Source organism: Corvus cornix, chromosome 14 (assembly GCF_000738735.6).
Source record: "Corvus cornix cornix isolate S_Up_H32 chromosome 14, ASM73873v5, whole genome shotgun sequence".
Taxonomy (NCBI): domain Eukaryota; kingdom Metazoa; phylum Chordata; class Aves; order Passeriformes; family Corvidae; genus Corvus; species Corvus cornix.
In genome coordinates this window covers 13,232,904-13,249,821 of record NC_046344.1, presented here as the reverse complement: position 1 = coordinate 13,249,821, position 16,918 = coordinate 13,232,904, and the positions used below count along the sequence as shown (strand labels likewise).

Below are 16,918 nucleotides of genomic sequence, written 5' to 3'. Positions count from 1 at the left end.
GACTTTTGGGGCTCCTGGGACTGTTTTGTTGAGACATGATTTGATTTGTAAATGCTGGCTTGTTAAAAACCCATTGTTTTTCAGAAACGTTTTGGTGTTGGAGAACCTTTGTTGAGATTCCAGCAGGTTTCTTTAGCTTTACAGCTTGGTTTGTGATTTGGGCAACTTTGAAAATGAGAGCAATCCTGACATTTTCACCCAACAGCTTTGGAGTGACAACCCTGATTCCTGAAAAGGTAGCTAGGAAGTATTTTTCAAGAGTCAGAAAACCATTTTGCAGACAGCATTTGAATTCAGAAAATGTAAAAGCTGCTTCTAGAAAGTCAGAATTACTAAGATTAATTACAAATTCTAAAAGAGTTTATGGCAGGCTTGAAAGATACCAAAGGCATGTAAGATGCAGAGATGCACATGACAAACATTTGTAAAGCTTTGTAAAGTGAAAGAATAAAATAAAATTACTTAAAGCATCTTGTCAACTTGGGCTTCTACATATTTTTGCATATGTTTTTTAGGACTCATGCCTCATTACAAACCAAGGTTTCTTCCTGTTTACTTTAACAACACTGCATAGCTAATTATAATTCACTGAAATCACCCCAAACTACTTTTGATTTACTTATGTGATGGATGGTATTTGATTTGTGTGTTTATTTTGCATTAGAGTGGTTAGTGGGTTAGAAATAAATGTTGCTCTTTCTGCAGAACAGAGAGTTTTCTTTTGCCCTTGAGAGCAACCACAGTCACTTGGGGTTATGTGGTGAAATAGGAGAATCTGGGGGTGTCATTACCACTGAACAAGGACCAAACACGAACTGCTGCCTCAGAGGTGACAGAAAGATCCCTCCTGGAGCTTGAGAAGGGACTGCTTAGAGTTTTCTGTGAATTGGAAAGCCATTGAGTTTCTGGGCTAAATCAGACCTGAAAAAAGATGTTTATGAGGGCACTGATGATGAGGTTACTTGGACTAAGTAATAATAAAAGCAGCATCTCCCAAGACCTTCAGAAAACTCAGGGTCTTGTCTAAACCTATCCATGGGCTTACAAGAATCTTAACTAAGGGATAATCTTGAATTTCCGTAGGGAGGGGAAAAGATTTGCTCTCTGGCAGTTGGATAATGGCACACAGAAACCTTGTTGATTTGGAAAAGCACCTCTGCAGCACCAGGAAAATGTGAAGTGTCTTCTGAACAGCCTTGGGTCATTATCCTAGTGCACAGAATAATTAAGAGACACAGTGAGAACAAATGGCTTGAATAGAGCTGTATTGCAGACATGATAGGCAAGCCTGACTTTGAGCCCTGTGCGCAGTGAAACAGGTCAGGTCTGAAGGCCTGTGCCTGGCTCCCCAAACGCCGGCTCAGCTCTGATTGCGAGGGCTACATCGGGCCAGGTACAGCAGTCTGGGAGCACTTTCCATTTTCAGCAAATTAATCCTCTCACAGCATGAAATAAAAAGATCAGAACACGATGTTAAACCTCATTTTGTATTTTCAATTACTAGAGGATAATTATTTTCTTTTTAAGTCTTGGAAGATGACATGATCTGAATACTCGGCTACCTGGCACTTCTGCTTGTGTTCCTGGAAGCAGAGAGAGTTCAGCTGGGGCAATGCACAAGATAACTGGGTTTATTTTGGAGTCTGGCAAGGCTCTGTATCTACCATCATCTGGAGAGAAGTGCAGCGCTTCAGTCTTAGGTTTGGTGATTTTAGGCTTCATAGAGCAGGAGTACAGCTGCACAGAGCGAATTCTGTGTGTGGCCTGGGAGCAGCAGAAGGTGGCTGAGGTGCTTTGGACAGTTGTTCAGTGCCAAGCAAACCTGATAGAACAAGGCTTTCATCTTGTTAGCCCTGATTTCTGCAAAAGTGAACATGGGAGAGTAATTCACGAGAGTTCCCAAAGAGAATGGATATGTTTTTGAAAGTTATTGTGGGGTGGAATTTGGAATATTGCCAGTTTCCCATTTCTTTGAATGGAACAGAAGGAGATTTTAATTGTGTGTATGTGTGTGCTGTGTGTATAATTCCCTGTTATTGCACAGGGTTGCTTTTCTCCTTGAAGATTTTTAGTGGATGAACTCCAGTGATTTCAAAGAAGAAATGTTAAGTAAAATGTGAAAGATGCCAAATATGAATGTAACAGAAAATAAAAGTATCAACAGATTTGGCTCAGGTAGTAGGTTGTGGCATTGTTAGGATCCAGAAAAAGCTGCATGAAAAGTACCACTGGTAGCATAACTTAAAATAAGTAAACCCTAGCTAATGCCCTGTAAAAGAATCACTATTTAAAAACATATCAGTGCAATGTAATCTCTTTCTCTTCCACACAGAGTCTCTGGAGATGTAAAATTTGTATGCTTATGATTTCCTTCTCTGGATGCAGTGAATTGCACCTAATTTGGCACAAATTTCTGCTTCTCTAACATCTTTACTTCTTTGGATTCAATTGAAGTTAAGAAATGCAATGTTCTAGGTTACTTATGATGCTGTTAGCATTTCAAAAAGCACCACTGTGATGAGATTCACCTTGGGCAGAAAATGGAAAGAGGTCAGGGAATGAAAATGTTAAGAAACACATTAAGAAAACAGTATTCCCTATTAACAACCATCCTACTGAATTTTGTACATCAAGATGCTGTGCTGGAGATCACATTTCCTATGCAGGTATTTTCCTTATGCAGCGAAAGAGTTCCTTTGGTGCACAACAAACACAGGACAGTCTGTATTTTGTTGGGATGTAGATACTGATTATGTTTTATCTTGTGACCTGAATGGGCAACAGCAGTGTTTGTTTTTATTTGCAGCTGACAAAAACAGAGAAATATATTTATTATTTTCTTATGTACCTACAGTTATATCAACCATTAGCGTGGGAGATGCAATACAGTGTATTTTTTTGTCAACTTTAGTGGGGTTTGCACATGTGGAGCTGTGAGTTTTGGCTTTTATTTTTCTTCTTGAAACGTTTTTTGTTCTAAGAGTGGATCCACAATAGAAGTTACAGGAAGGGAAATGGCCAGTCCTTGCTTTTTGTGGAAAATGTTTCTTCAAGTATTGAAACTGTCAAGAAATCTTGGTAAGACTGATCTGTCCAAGATGTGACTGTTTCAGGTCTGCATTTGCAGCCAGTGACAATTTAAAATAACAGCCAAATGCATTATGAAAACTGTCTGTAACTTAAAACTAACCCTGGGTGGTTTTACTGGGAGGAGAGCTAAACCTGTCAGGTAGACTCTGTAGAACGCTGAAAGTTGAAACTGGGATGATTTGGGATAAATTCTCAAAAGTATTGAAGCTTTTAACCACAGCTGAGTCTAGTAGAAGTTCTAAACTCCATAGACCCCTTTCAAATTCAGCTGTCTCAATCACTAGGAACTGGAAGCACTTTCTGTTACCTTGAAAATGGAAGGAAGAAGGAATGAAAAGCAGCTAAAAATTTGCAGAAGCCTTTTCCCTCGTGCAAACAGTGATAGAGCAGTCAGATAAATAAGATGCATGTGCCACATGACATTAAGAAGCACTTTATGAACTGTTAATTAAGATTTAATCAGTTACGTATTTTATTCTTGTTGAAGTGGAAGGTTAGTGTAAAAAAAGTGGAAGGTTGTGGTGTTTCCCTGTCCCCTGTTGAAGGAAGTCAATGTAGCTGAACATATTCGTGGTGGATTTGGCAGTGTGAGGGTAGAATGTGTGGATGTGGCACTGGGGGACATGGTACAGTAGTGGACCTGTCAGTGATGGGTTCATGGTTGAACTTGACGATCTTAGAGGGACTTTCCAACCTTAAGGATTCTATGATTCTATCCTTAAAGGTCTTTTCCAGCCTAAATGATTCTGTGGTTTAGTGATCTTAGCCTGGTGTGGTAACAAAAACAGACTAGAGAGACACAAGGGGGACATTCTGGATAATGCTGTGAGTGTGATTCAGATGAGACAATGACAAACGAAGCTGCTGGTTTTGCTCTAAAATCTAAATATATTATGCAAGCATGTATAAAGCTGGCACAGGTTAGTTGACTGCTAATGTAAGAAGAAATGTAAATGTTTTCACTCAAGTTCTTCATTTCATGAAGCACTAATTGGTTTTGTGCTTACTTCATTACACTCAAACTGTAGGATCCTCAGCTCAGTTCTACACCACAAAACCATAAAGGCAGGTATAAGCTCTGTGAATACTTAAATAATGTTAAGCAAATAAGAAAGGTTTGGATTTAAATACACTTGTGTGGCTTTCACTAAATGTGTTCAACATACAGAATTTGATATATTTCTTGTTTAAAAACATCTCCCCCCAAATGTGTTTGAAGCAGGTGCCTATGAAATGACCACATGGATATTGCTCTTTGGGAAGGTGGGATGACAGGTTTCAGTAGCATTCTGTTTCATGATGGTGAAATAGCAACAATGTGGTTTGCCCACTATTTCCTGTTAACAACCATAGCTAGATTTATAAACCAGAAATGTTTTTCTATTCCATGTCACACATGTTTTTCATGTTGTTTGATGTTGGCTGGATGTGTAACTTGGAAGCCTTGACTAGAAATTTTAGGCTAAGAATTTCCTAAAAGACAGATTTTTTTGTTGGTGGTGTTGTTACCCAACTCCTTGGGTGTCCGATTTGAGATGAAATAGAGGCGTGATTTTCAGATGGCAGAGTTCAGTGTCTTCTGAAAACAAAGACCCTTAAAATGTCTTGAGGTGAGCATGTGAAAATGAGTGAGGTTATGCTTAACAGAGCTGTCTCACCATCCATGTCCCCACCAGAGTGTGTAATTCCAGGTCATTGTCCCCCTAAAGACACCAGGCCCTTTGCCTGCCCTGGCCTGTAAGCACCAGCACTTTTCTCTGTCAGACTTTGAGAGCAATAAGGGAGAACATTGAGGACCAGATTATCCTCTACACAGATCCAGTGATTAACAGAGGGATGGTATTCTGCACAAAGCCTTTACCTGGTACCAAAGAAGCTCCAGCAGCAAATTGCCCCCTTACTCGCCCTCTCTTTTGATCAGCATCTTGCTCAGCTCTGAGTAGCTCACAACCCTTTCATGCACAGAGCCATAGCAGGAAAAACAGACATGAAGAGATGACAAATTCAGAAGCTGTGAGAAGGACCTTTGTGCTTTAAAGAAAAGAAAAACCTGTAGAAATCTCCCTGCATACCCTTGTGACTGTGCGTGCAGGTTGTATCTGCTGTGGGTATGCAGGAGAGAGAACAAGGCACTGAACTAATTAATTTTCCCCTCTCATCTGTTCTTTGTTCATGCTGAAGTAATTTGTGCAGTGAAATTTGGCTGAGGAAGAACATTGGCACATTCCTGCTAATGATGTCACTTAAGAAATGCTGCTACTGTGGGGATGATGAGAGAACTAGGAACCACCTAAGCTGCATTAGATGTATTAGGTGAATCTGTGCTAATTTAATTCTGTTTTTGGAAGAAATAGTTCACTAAGTTGCTAAGTGTGGACAGTACACTGTAGCAATATCTTTTCCCATGAATTTGTGAAAAGAAGATTATTGTCCAAATCTGTTTCTAGCAATTCGCTCTGTAGATAATTGCTATGGTATCCATTAACATAGTTTAAATCTTTATCAAATGATCCATTTTTTAACTTTTCTATAGTTCATAGCACTTAAATTCTTCTTTATCCCATTAAAGTTCTTTAAGCTCCTACAGAAGTCTAATGCACGTAATTGTTCTAATTCTGCTGAAGTACACTCAAACCTCTTTCACCCTGTTAAAGTAGTTAACATGTCCTTGTTCGAGAAGAGCATCAGCCATTCAGAGTAGGCTTGAAATAATATATAGAACTTTTTATCTCTGTGAAGGGCTTTCAGATTTGATTTCTTCCTTCTCGAGAGTGCTCACTCTGTGTAGGAGAGCACAGAAAGCTCTGAAGGTTAAATAACTCTGGTGTATGCAGATGGGTGTGCAAAATCCCCAAGCTGCCTTCCATAAGTCCAGCTTCTGCCTGTGTGTCCAGCTGCAGGGGAAAAACGAGGTTCTAAGTGGTCCCACTGACTTTGTGTTTTTCACTTATTTTGGTGAACATTTTGTTTCCTTTCATCGTTGCTCTGCTTTCTTCTGTACTGATTTCACTCCTAGACACTTGCTGTTTGCCCAGGCTGTTTCTCCTTTTTCAGACAATAAGTTGCTAGTTTCTAAGTCTTTTTTTGTTTTGTTTTCTTTTTTTTTTTTTTTTCTCCACTCCCCAGTGGTATGTTTGGATGTTTCCTGTTTGTAGGTACCCCAGCTGCACTTTACGAGGGCACTCCTCTTTTCCAGGCTGGCAGGCATTCCCTTTTGTGCTGTAATTATTTAGATTTTTATCCCTCTTCTAACCAGGCCACCTTTCTGACTGCTCACACTGCTTGTCTTCTGTAAGTTATTATTTTCTTTCTAGAATATTAAATGCATCCTGCACTCGATCCAGAGAGTGAAGTCTAAGGCTCATATATCCAACCTTTCCAAGGGAGCAGAATCGATAGCACTGTCTGTGCCCAGCATGGAATTGGATGTGTGTAGATGTACCCTGTTTCCCAGACAAGCTCTGCAGTGCTGTGGTGTGACCGTTGCTTGACAGACACAATAAGTTGTGCATTTAAGATGTACTGCTGCGTTTTCAGCTTTGCTCCTGGTGTGTATTCTTTAAAAGCCAAGGCCTCTAGAGAGATTTCTGTTTATGGAGTTGTATAAATTGAGGTTTGGAAGTGCACTGGGGTTTGTTTTTCTTCTCAGGTTAGTATTTGAATATGCTCAGGAGCCACTAAGTGCTGCCTTTCAACGTTACAAAATATTGCTGAGTATCTGATCAGTGACATCTTGTCTGTGAGCAAGGGAAGGCTTCCTGCCTTCTGCAGAGCTGCTCTTGGAAGGAATCACAGCTCCTAGCCTTGCACGAGCTATGACAGGGACAGTTCAAGACTTTCCATGTTCCGGTGTCTAAGGACTCATGGCACAGGTCCCTGGCTGGGATATGTGGCAGTCCTGGACTGCTGGCTTGGTGCTGCGACTTCTGTGTGCTTCAGTGCTGGAGAGTAAAGGCACTTGTCAGAAGTTGTGCCTAACCCTGCAATCCAAGACTCCAACTGAAATGATTTACACATTCATTATGGAACTAGACATGTCTTACTTTTCCCATTTTGTATTTAGGAAAAAAATCAAAGCCTTTGGAATTTTGATTCTCGTGCCATCTTCTTGGATCCATTGCTGGTGTGTTTAATTAACAAATATATTAATAACTATCACAAATATCATTGTGGGAAAGGTCTGTTAGTGCTACTGGATCTACTCCAGGATGAAATTATGAGCACCCTACTCTGTGTCTCAGTGATTTGCTGCTTGCTCGGGTGTGGGTGCTGGCTGTTTTTAAAGCAGTCCAACTCATTACATTAATGAATATGTTGCCCACTACACAATCCTTGTGTCCTAAAATATGTGTTTGGAATGTAACAGGAGATACAAAAGGAGTAAGAAAATTACTTACCTGCAGGTCTATATACATGGTAGGACTAGAAAGACCAACCTTAAACTCCTTGTCTATATTCCCCAGTACCAAGCCACTACATGCTAAAGATAATTCTCCATAATCACATAATCTTTCCCCAAATGCCTCTAATTGTGCTGCTAAACTTATTTCACTGAGCAGCTTTTCTTACTCTCTGAATAACTTTAAAATAAGAGGTCTTAATCAACCCTGTTATTATTTTCCATTAGCATTTTTAGCATGCTTCTTTTGGTGTTGTTGGTTCTGACCAATGTGACTATTTTCTTATTTATCCATTTCTGTGCTATGAAGCTTTTACATAATCAGTTATTATAATCTGTACAGAACTTTTATTGAAGTGTATTTCAGATGCTTTTTGGTGGGAGATAGGTTTATTATTATAAAAGCAATTTTTATACTAATTTAGACATCAACTAATCTCTTATTTATTCAAAGGGAGTAACACTGAATTATGTTTATATAAATTTCTGTGCTTTCTTGGGAACATATAAATTGTTTGGAGCTGTTTGTCATCATTGTTTTGCTCAGACAAAATGTATTATGGTAAATTTACTGCTTTGTACCGTGCTGTGTTTCTTAATACTCTACCATGTAATGTTTATTTTGATTGAAAAGGAAATTATTCCTCTGTATGTAGTAATGTGATCCTACAAGCCAAGTAACACTTGAACATGGTGAGAGATGGGGCCCTGCTTGAAGCAAGTGTGAAGTTCAGTTTGTTTCTGGTATACAATTAGGGTTTTCCAAAGAGAAGATGGGCCTGGCAGCACCCAGCAGGGTGTTAATTGCTGTAATGATGGTCACCTGGCCCTGATTATCTAATTAGACTAAAAAAATAAAAATATCGAGTTAGCCATCTACCTACCCACCCTGCCTGAAAGGTCCTGTCTGGGTACAGGGACCCTGTGGAAGGGGAGGCAGTGCTTAAAGCCTTCCTGCAGGTGAGATAAATGAGAGTGTCTACTCTCACCTCATCCATAAATGCTGTCATTTAATTGCAGAAATCAATTGGGATGATCAGGCACCATTGACAGAATCAACTGGGCTGGAAGAGCCCTGTGAGATCATCAAGCCCAACCTGTGACCCATTCCCACCGTGGCAACCAGCCCTGAGTGCCACGCCCAGGCCTTCCTTAAACATCTCCCACAACGGTGACTCCACCACCTGGGCAGCCCATTCCAATGTCTAATCGCCCTCTCTGGGTAGAAATTCTTTACAATGTCCAACCTAAACCTCCCCTGGTGCAGCTTAAGGCTTCGTCCTGCATTCAGCCTTGGCCAGACCCTGGCAGGCTGTTCCTGACGGGGAACACCTCCGTGTCCAGGTGTCCCTGCAGGCCTGCACGGCCCTGTCACCGTTGGCTGGGGGAGTCTGTCACTCCTGGCCGAGCCCCAGGGCCCTGCAAGTGGAGCTGAGGAGCTGCTGTCCCCGTGGTAGCTGCTCCTTGACCCCTCAGGTGTTGCCATGAGTCCTGCTCCTGACACAGGTGGCCTGAGTTTGGGATGATGGTGCTGGCCAGGCTCCCTCCTCCCAGGGAATGAGTCCTACCAGCTGCAGGGTTTGGCAATGAACCCACAGGTGCTTCCAGTCAGGCAGGATTAGCTCCAGGTGCCCATTTCAGGTTCTCAGCCTCCGTTGGAGCTGTGGAGCGCTTGTGGAAAACACCAGGCTGTGGAGGTACTTGCTGCTGGCTCTAAGAAATAAGGTATTTGTATCCAGAAACTCCTTATTTATCTACGGAAAATCTTACTGGGTTAGTGTTCCTGCAGGCTTCCACTTTGGTTGTTTTGCTGGGCAGGTCTGTCCTTGGTGTTGCCTTTTTTTAATGTCAGAAAAGTTATATAATGGGTGAATTTAATATTATTAGTTTCCATGTTTGAATAATATTGCGAAACCAGAATGGCATGTGGTAACTCTGTTTGATAAGTGGGAAATAAGGTCCTGCAGAATGTGTGGCTACTGAGAGCAGCAGTTCCACTTGGAAGTGTAGCACCTGTGTGGTGGCTGCAGGAACTGAGGCCTGGGGGTGTCCCAGTAGCAGGACTCTTGGAGACAATAGGGATTTGTTTCTTGTAAGGAAAAGTAGGGAATATATTAGCTTTATATGGGGGGAAAAAAGAGTGTGACAAAGTAGAAAGCAAAGATTCTTTGGGTTCTGAGATTGGACTGGATTCAGGAAGCAGTTGGCTCTTGCCACTAAATGCCTGTCTGATCTTGGGCAAAGCATTTGATTTTGCTTGAGTTCTTTTTGTCAAGTTGTGCTCATAGCACTTTTGTGTTTTTTTATCCTCTACTTGTTTCTCTTTCAGTTGGAAGCTGCTCAGGGCCCCTTTCTCTGGTTTTGACTATCTAGCACTGAATGTGCAGAGGATCTCTGCCCTTAGGGCCTGCTAAGTGTCTGTGAGAGCATCCAGCTGGTTCCAACAGCTCACAGAGCTGTCCCAAGGTTATGTGAGCTCCCTGCTACTGTGGACTGGCAACCTGCAGGACAGGGACACAGCAGGACTTGTGCAGGATGATGTGGATGCAACAAACTGGTTTCTTAGGCTGTGGCTTCTTGGGGGCTTTGTCTCTTCAAGCAGTGGTGGCAAGTTAGGCTTTAAAGCTTTTGCCCTAATATTAGATGTTGATATAACTGCAGAAGAACTTGCATTTTATGTAGGCTGAGGTGTTAAAAATAAAGCATTCACCTGGTTAGCTATATTAGTATTGAATTAACTTGCCTTGTTCTATAATGTTCATTATGTTGCTTTACTTGAAATTTTGGAAGTGTGAGATGAAGAGCTGGTTGTAAATAATGCAGTGCAGGTGCCCAGGGATCAGACCCCTGGGCTCTTGAGAGCTTTTAAAGTTCAGCTCTGCTCACTCTCAGTTGGAGTTCTCAATGCTGAGTGGATTTGCATTCTTTCAGATTTATTTGAATCTTGTAAGGTGGGAGCACATTCAAAAGTCTGAGAATATCCAGAGCTGCTGTGGTGGTTTTGTCACCCTGTGTATTTGCAGTATATTGAGGTATGTTTGGTATCTACCAATGTGCTGGTAGATATTTACTCCCATTTGCTTCTCCCACAAATATTTATGTGTATTAAGCCACTGTTTTGGTCCAGCAGTCAAATGTTGAGGAACTGCTTACCAGTTATTGCTGGAAGTAGAACTAATGGAGAGGAAGGCTGAGGGCTGATGTGTTAGATTTTTCTTTGACTTGTTTCAGAATTCTGAGGGCCACAGGTGTCTTTCTCCTAAGAGCTCCAAGTTTCCACCTTAACGCTTGAAGGAAACTCTCTTGGGAATTAATTGTCCTGAGTATCACAAAGGCCTGGGAGGCTGCAGTGTTAATGAGCATGAAAACTAGGCAGTCTTCCTGAAAGAAGTCAGAAACAGCAGCAGTTAACTTTGTCAAGTTCACAAATAAACCATTCTTAATGTGCAAAGCAAAATTGCCATGTAAAATCTTCTCAAATGAAAGAAGTTGCTGTGATTTATAGGATTTGAAATCCTAGGAAAATTTTTTGTGAAAGAAGATTACATCCTCTAAATTATGTCATCTTCTGAATTTGAGAAAGGGATTTCAAGATGTGTATGAGGTCTCTGATAAATTGCTGCATTTACTTAACCTCGAGGCCTGGGTGATCTGCAGCATCTCGGGCAAGAAGAAGCCGTAAGTCTTGGCAGTGCTTGGAGGAACCTTTGTATTTCATGACTTTGGAAATTTAAGAAGCAGGAAATTTATCCTTTTAGGTCACCAAAGGAGCATGCAGTGCAAGAGAAACGGTGACCCTCATTAATTGCATCATCATTTGATAACAGGATGTAATTAGCACATTTGAAGAAGGGCAGTGATAGTGGCAGCTGTTATTTACAGAGGACAGTGTGTGCCCCAGTGCTCTAATCTGTCTTGAAATGATTGTGGAACTCGCTCCTATCCCTGCCTCTGCACTGGCATTTTGTGCTGTGAAACAGACCCCTACTTGTTCCACCTGGTAAAATCAGTTTTGTGCCTACTTATTGGACTGACCCGACACAGTGTGTTATTCATTAATCTATTATTGAATTAAAAGAAGCTTGGTTTACCATTAACCAAAAAAGTGCACCTTAGTGAAATCTCTTAAACAAAATTGAAGTGAAAAAATAGAGCCCTGCTGTTGACTTTCCACTACTTTTGCTGCATATGCTTGGAAAACAGTTCCAAATGGAACCCTCTGAGGTCCATTGTGGAACTGTGAGGTTTAGTATCTTTGTCAGTGATCTGGAGGAGGTGATGGAATGCATGACCATGGATGTTATGTCATTGCATGACACCAAACTGGGGTGCGGGTAAGGCGCTCAAGGGCTGTCTTTTGGAGGGATTGAGAAAGGAACAGGAGGAATAAGTATCTCATGGAGATTTACAGGGTGAATGCAAATTGCTGCTGCTGAAATGGACTGAATGGTGCTGAGGTCCCAGCTGGGGACAGGCTGGCTGGGGGTTCTGGTGGGCAGAGCAGGGGAGCAGCTGTTGGCTCTGGCAGTGACAGGGGCTGAGCTGTGTTCTGTGCTCCATCAGCTCAAGCACAGCCTGAGGGAAAACCAGGATTCATCTGCTGCTCACTGAAGCCAGCCTGGAACACTGTGTCTGGTGTGTGGTTGTTGCAGGATGGGAGAAGTGTGGATAACCTGGAGTGAGCCCAGAAGAGGGGGCCACCAAGGGGACTGAGACACATGAACCATGGGGAGAGACTGGGAGAGAATTGGCTTTGTTTTTTAACAGCTCTTGAACTGTACATGAGGAGCCACTGAGGAGATGGAGCTGGGCTCTGTTCTGAGGCGTAGAGTGGGAGGATGAGAGACTGGCCAAAAATGGAAAAGGAGGATGGTCCCACTGGGCAGCAGGGAAAAATAAAAAAAAAAATCATTGGAAGAAGTTCCCTGGAGAGGGTTTGGAATCTCTTGCTGAGGTTTCAAAGATCTACTTGTTCTGACCCAGCTTTTGGATTTGGAGTTCCCCTCTGACTTGAATGATTTTATCTTTGAAAGTCCTCAGAAACTCTCATGAATTCCTGCTGGATTAATTTTTGTCTGATAAGTGAATGGAGCAATGTAGTTTAGGATCATCTCATTTCCCTACTTATGTTTTGACTGATACTGATAAGTCCTGAAATTTGTAACAGTTTTTGGAAGTTGGACACTTCTTAGCTGCAGTTATTTTTAATCAAAGTTTCTAAGCAAAACCATAAACTTGTCTGTAGACTCCCTCCTGATGATATAAGCTTCTTAACTGTAATCCAGATTTTTAATAAAACCACAGCCAAATATATCTCTGGAAGGAATTTTTTTTTTCCTTTTAACCAGTGCTTGTGTGCATTTGGTGCCCCCCAGGTGTGATATTAATCCCAATTTACTGTGGTTAATAAATTCACTGATTTCATAGGCGTTACTTGTAAGAGCAGAATAAGGGGTTGGTAATAACTGCAGAATATTCACTGTTCACTTTCTCTCTTTGCCTCTTGAGCTGTGTATGTTTGTACAACAGTTTCATTTTATTCTAAGAGGCAGAGTTAAAACAGCAAAGGCCTCACTGCATTTGGTCAATCTGCAGCTCATTCCCACTTGGTTTTTCCAACCCTGCGTTTAGTGTGAAATGTTCTTGCCAATACACTAAATTGCCTTTAAACACTCAACACTTTTTTCACTAAAATGTCTTTTACAACAATTGGGGGTTTGATGGGTGGGTAGTAAAATGGGCATTTAATTGGTGGATTCTTTATTATTCTAATAAAGACAAGGAGTTTTTAATAATAATGGTCCATCAGTAAAACCGGGGTAAGTTCTGTGAAAGCTAAATTGGAACAAACATGGCATGAGTTGTTAAAGGTGGATTAAAGGATGGTCTGAACTGTTAGCAGAGACTAATGGAAAATAAAAGCAGTGGCTTTCTTGACACAAAAGACAACGTATAAAATTATAAAATCATGCAGGAAGAGAGAAATGGATTGGCTATTGGAAACTTTTATCATAGTAGTTGATGTGGAAAAGGTGTTTACTTAGTGAAATCCTTCACTCAGAAATCCAAAACAAGAGACAAATCCAGATTTTAGGTATATTTTAAAATAAAATTTATTTCAATTGAGCTTAATAGCTTGCCAGATTGAGAGTCCAATTGTCTGCATTTTATAGTCAAATATTAGGTTTAATTCAGAGTACTACATTCCATTATTCGATACTTTAGAGCCCTAATCCTGTTAAACGTTCAAAATACTGTTCAGTGGTTTGCCTGTATCCAGAGGACTAATTTTGCACTTGTGTGCAGTAGGAAGAAAAAGCTCTAGTGTGTAACTTCATTAAATTTGAAGTAGGGAAAAACATGTGTGGCTACAGTCACAAAGTTTTGTACTTCTGAATTTTGAATTCAGTGAACTTAAGAACTCATGTCAAACATGCAGCAAGCACATGGTATTTGATTTTTGTGTAGTGATATGAAAATGGTATTTTAAAGAATCTTTGGCAAGCTTTCTTCCTCAGAGCTGCAGACTGACTGCTCTTGGCTGATAATAGGAAAAAGACTAAATTGACAGGCTGCTCTATCATTTCATCGTCAAAGTGGTCCATTATGAGCAGTGCTATGCAAACAGCTGCGACCTTTCTCTGATGAAGGCAGTCTGTAAACACAGATTTTAGGCTACAGTCTGCAGTGAATGATGAGAACTACGTTTTTCTCCCTCAGAGCCAGTGGTGTTTGCATGGGGCAAGGTCTGCGGAACACTGATGTTTGTTACTGCAACACTGCGAAACAACCAAGAAATCCAACTTGATTCTCTTAGGGTTTTTCCAGTTCAAAATGAATGGCCTCAAAACCAGGGAAGTTGTTGGGTAGTCCACCTGTGAGTCAGTTCACAGCATTTGTGACAAAAGAAGGAGCACAGTAATTACAAACTTGTGTTGAAACAAACCTCTAAATTAGGGGAACAAAACCAAAAGGGCACAAGGAGCTTTCTGCTGGAACATGTGGGTTTCTGATGCTTCACACATTTCAAGGAGGGAGGGGTATTTTGATACCTGGTCAAAGATCAGCTGAGGTTTAGATGCAGGTTGCTTCAATAATAAGCACAGGTCATGTGATTTGAGGAAAACCCAAATCCCTGAGATCCATCAAAAACAGAAACAACAGACCCTGGTCCCACGGATCATTAATAACAATGTGCATTGTTCAGTATACAGGGTTCAGCCTGTATACTCAGCATAATTTTACAGGAAGGGTGTGCCCAGGCCTGTTTCAATAATTATTATTAAATATTATTTTCCTGCTTTTCAGTTAGGTCTTACTGATAGCACAGCTTTTTTTGATCAGCACTCCAAGTTTCAAGACATTTTTGTTTGCTCTTGAGTTAAGACCTGCTTAACAGTTTGTTCTGGGGAATCAGACCTCTCTAGAGTATTTTCCTTTGGGATAAGTCATGTTGTTTTAAGTAAATGAGCTTTTGTGTGTGTCAGGAAGATTGCACAGTGACTTCTCTGTAGAAACTGATTAAAAGGGAAGGAATTATTACAATTGCAGATTCATAATTTTTTTAAAAATTTCCAGTATGATTTACTGAGTAGGGCAGTGAGCTGACAAAGATCTGCATTCTCTCTGCTCTTCTGCGGATTCTCTGCTCTGTGTCCTTGAGCACGTCTCTTCCTCACACTTGGTTTGGCATGTCTGGTTAGATTATGAACCCATCAGACCATGGGCTGTGTCTTGCCACGTGTCTGAACAGCGACTGGAACAGCACTGGCACTGTGTTCTCAGTCAGGGTTTCTGAGTACAAGAAGACTCCTCAGGAGACGTGTTTGTGCTTTTTCAACCAATGTATTGAAGCAGCTGAGTTGAAACATAAAAGATGCTGAGTCAAGGTGAGGGAAACAGTAGGTAAATGGTTTGTTGGAAGCACAGCATTTTAGTGTGTGTGGTACATCCTGAAACTCTGAAAATATGGAAGGTTTGGCTTCACTGAAGGAAACCCCGGTCACTGGCTCTTGGTTAACGATATTTAATCTTTTAGTACCTGAATTGTTAGTTTAGTGAGAGATAAGTAAACACTTGGTCTGTAGGCCTGCCCAGTCAGCTGTGGAGATACCTGAAGACCTTTATTCTGCTTCTCTTTGAATAACACTGAGTTGGACGGTTTGGGTTGGAAGAGACCTTACAGATCAGGGACCACTTCCACCCTCTGCCATGGGCAGGGCCCCATTCCACCATCCCAGGTTGTTACAAGCCCTGTCCAGCCTGGCCTTGGACATTTCCAGGGATGGGGCAGACCCAGCTTCTCTGGGCACCCTGTGCCAGGGCCTCCCCACACTCACAGGGAAGAATTTCTTCCCAATATCCCCTCTAACCCTGCCCTGTAGCAATGGGAAGCCATTCTCCCTGCTGATCTTGTGAAACATTCCTCTGGATCTTGATATATCTAGAACTTTCAGATACAAGCAGTATGGGCTACTGTATTAACAAACACAGCTATCGAAGAATCCCAAAGCATGGTTTGTTTTGTCCCTTTTAGTCAAAGACTGGAAATTAGAGTTCAGAAACTGAATGATCATTTGAAAAAAAAGCCCTTTTTTGTTTTTAAATCATTTTCTGGTCACTTTGGTATGGGTGGTGGAGGGCAGTAAGAGAGAAAAAAAAGCTAATGAATTAAGACACCACTGAAGGTTACGAATGTAATTATTTTAACAGTTAAGTCTCTTTAAGTCTCATGACTTTGAAACAAAGGAATGATGTAGATTTTCACTATTACTCTGAGCAAGAAAATTCATGTAGAGCTGTGGTTGATGATACTGGGTGTGGTGGGACCTGGTGGGAAGAGATCCCTTTGTTGCTCTCTGTTATTTTCTCTCCATTTTAGTTGATGATTTTTCTTCTTTCCTGCATTATTTCCATCCCCCCCCCCCCTTCTTTGATCCACTGAAGAAATGTAATCTTTTGAGCCTTTCTCAAAGAAAATAGAGCTAATAGCTCTATTTAATATCCAATACAATCACAAAGATTGTACAGCAGCCTGCTGTATATTAAAACTACAGTTGTGTGCCTGCACCTCTGTGCTTGTCTGTTGGATTTGGAGGGTTATATATTAGAATATATGAGGCAGCTTCAGGACAGTAGATGAAATACAGCTATAATTGTCTGTGATCCACTGGAACAATGTAGGTCAAGTAGAAACTGCATTTATGAGCTTTCTCATCTTGTCTCCTGCCTTTGTCTAATACAGTATTGCTTGAAAGGAAATATCAAAACCGTACAAACCCAAACCTCTTAAGAGTATTCATTTAGTTTGCAGAGAAATGAAGCTTTTTCTCAGCTTCTCCTGACAGTCTGAGTTTATATTGTTGACATCACTTGTTCTTATATTTTCATTGCTTCATCTCTCGCTGTCTTTGTCAATCTGGAACCCAA

The 16,918-nt window shown here is 41.1% G+C and overlaps 1 protein-coding gene across 15 annotated transcripts in view; it reads left to right on the top strand.

Moving 5' to 3' along the window:
* Positions 1-16,918, top strand: part of RBFOX1 (RNA binding fox-1 homolog 1) — a 1,114,622-nt gene that overhangs the window by 61,351 nt on the left and 1,036,353 nt on the right. The window lies entirely within an intron of this gene.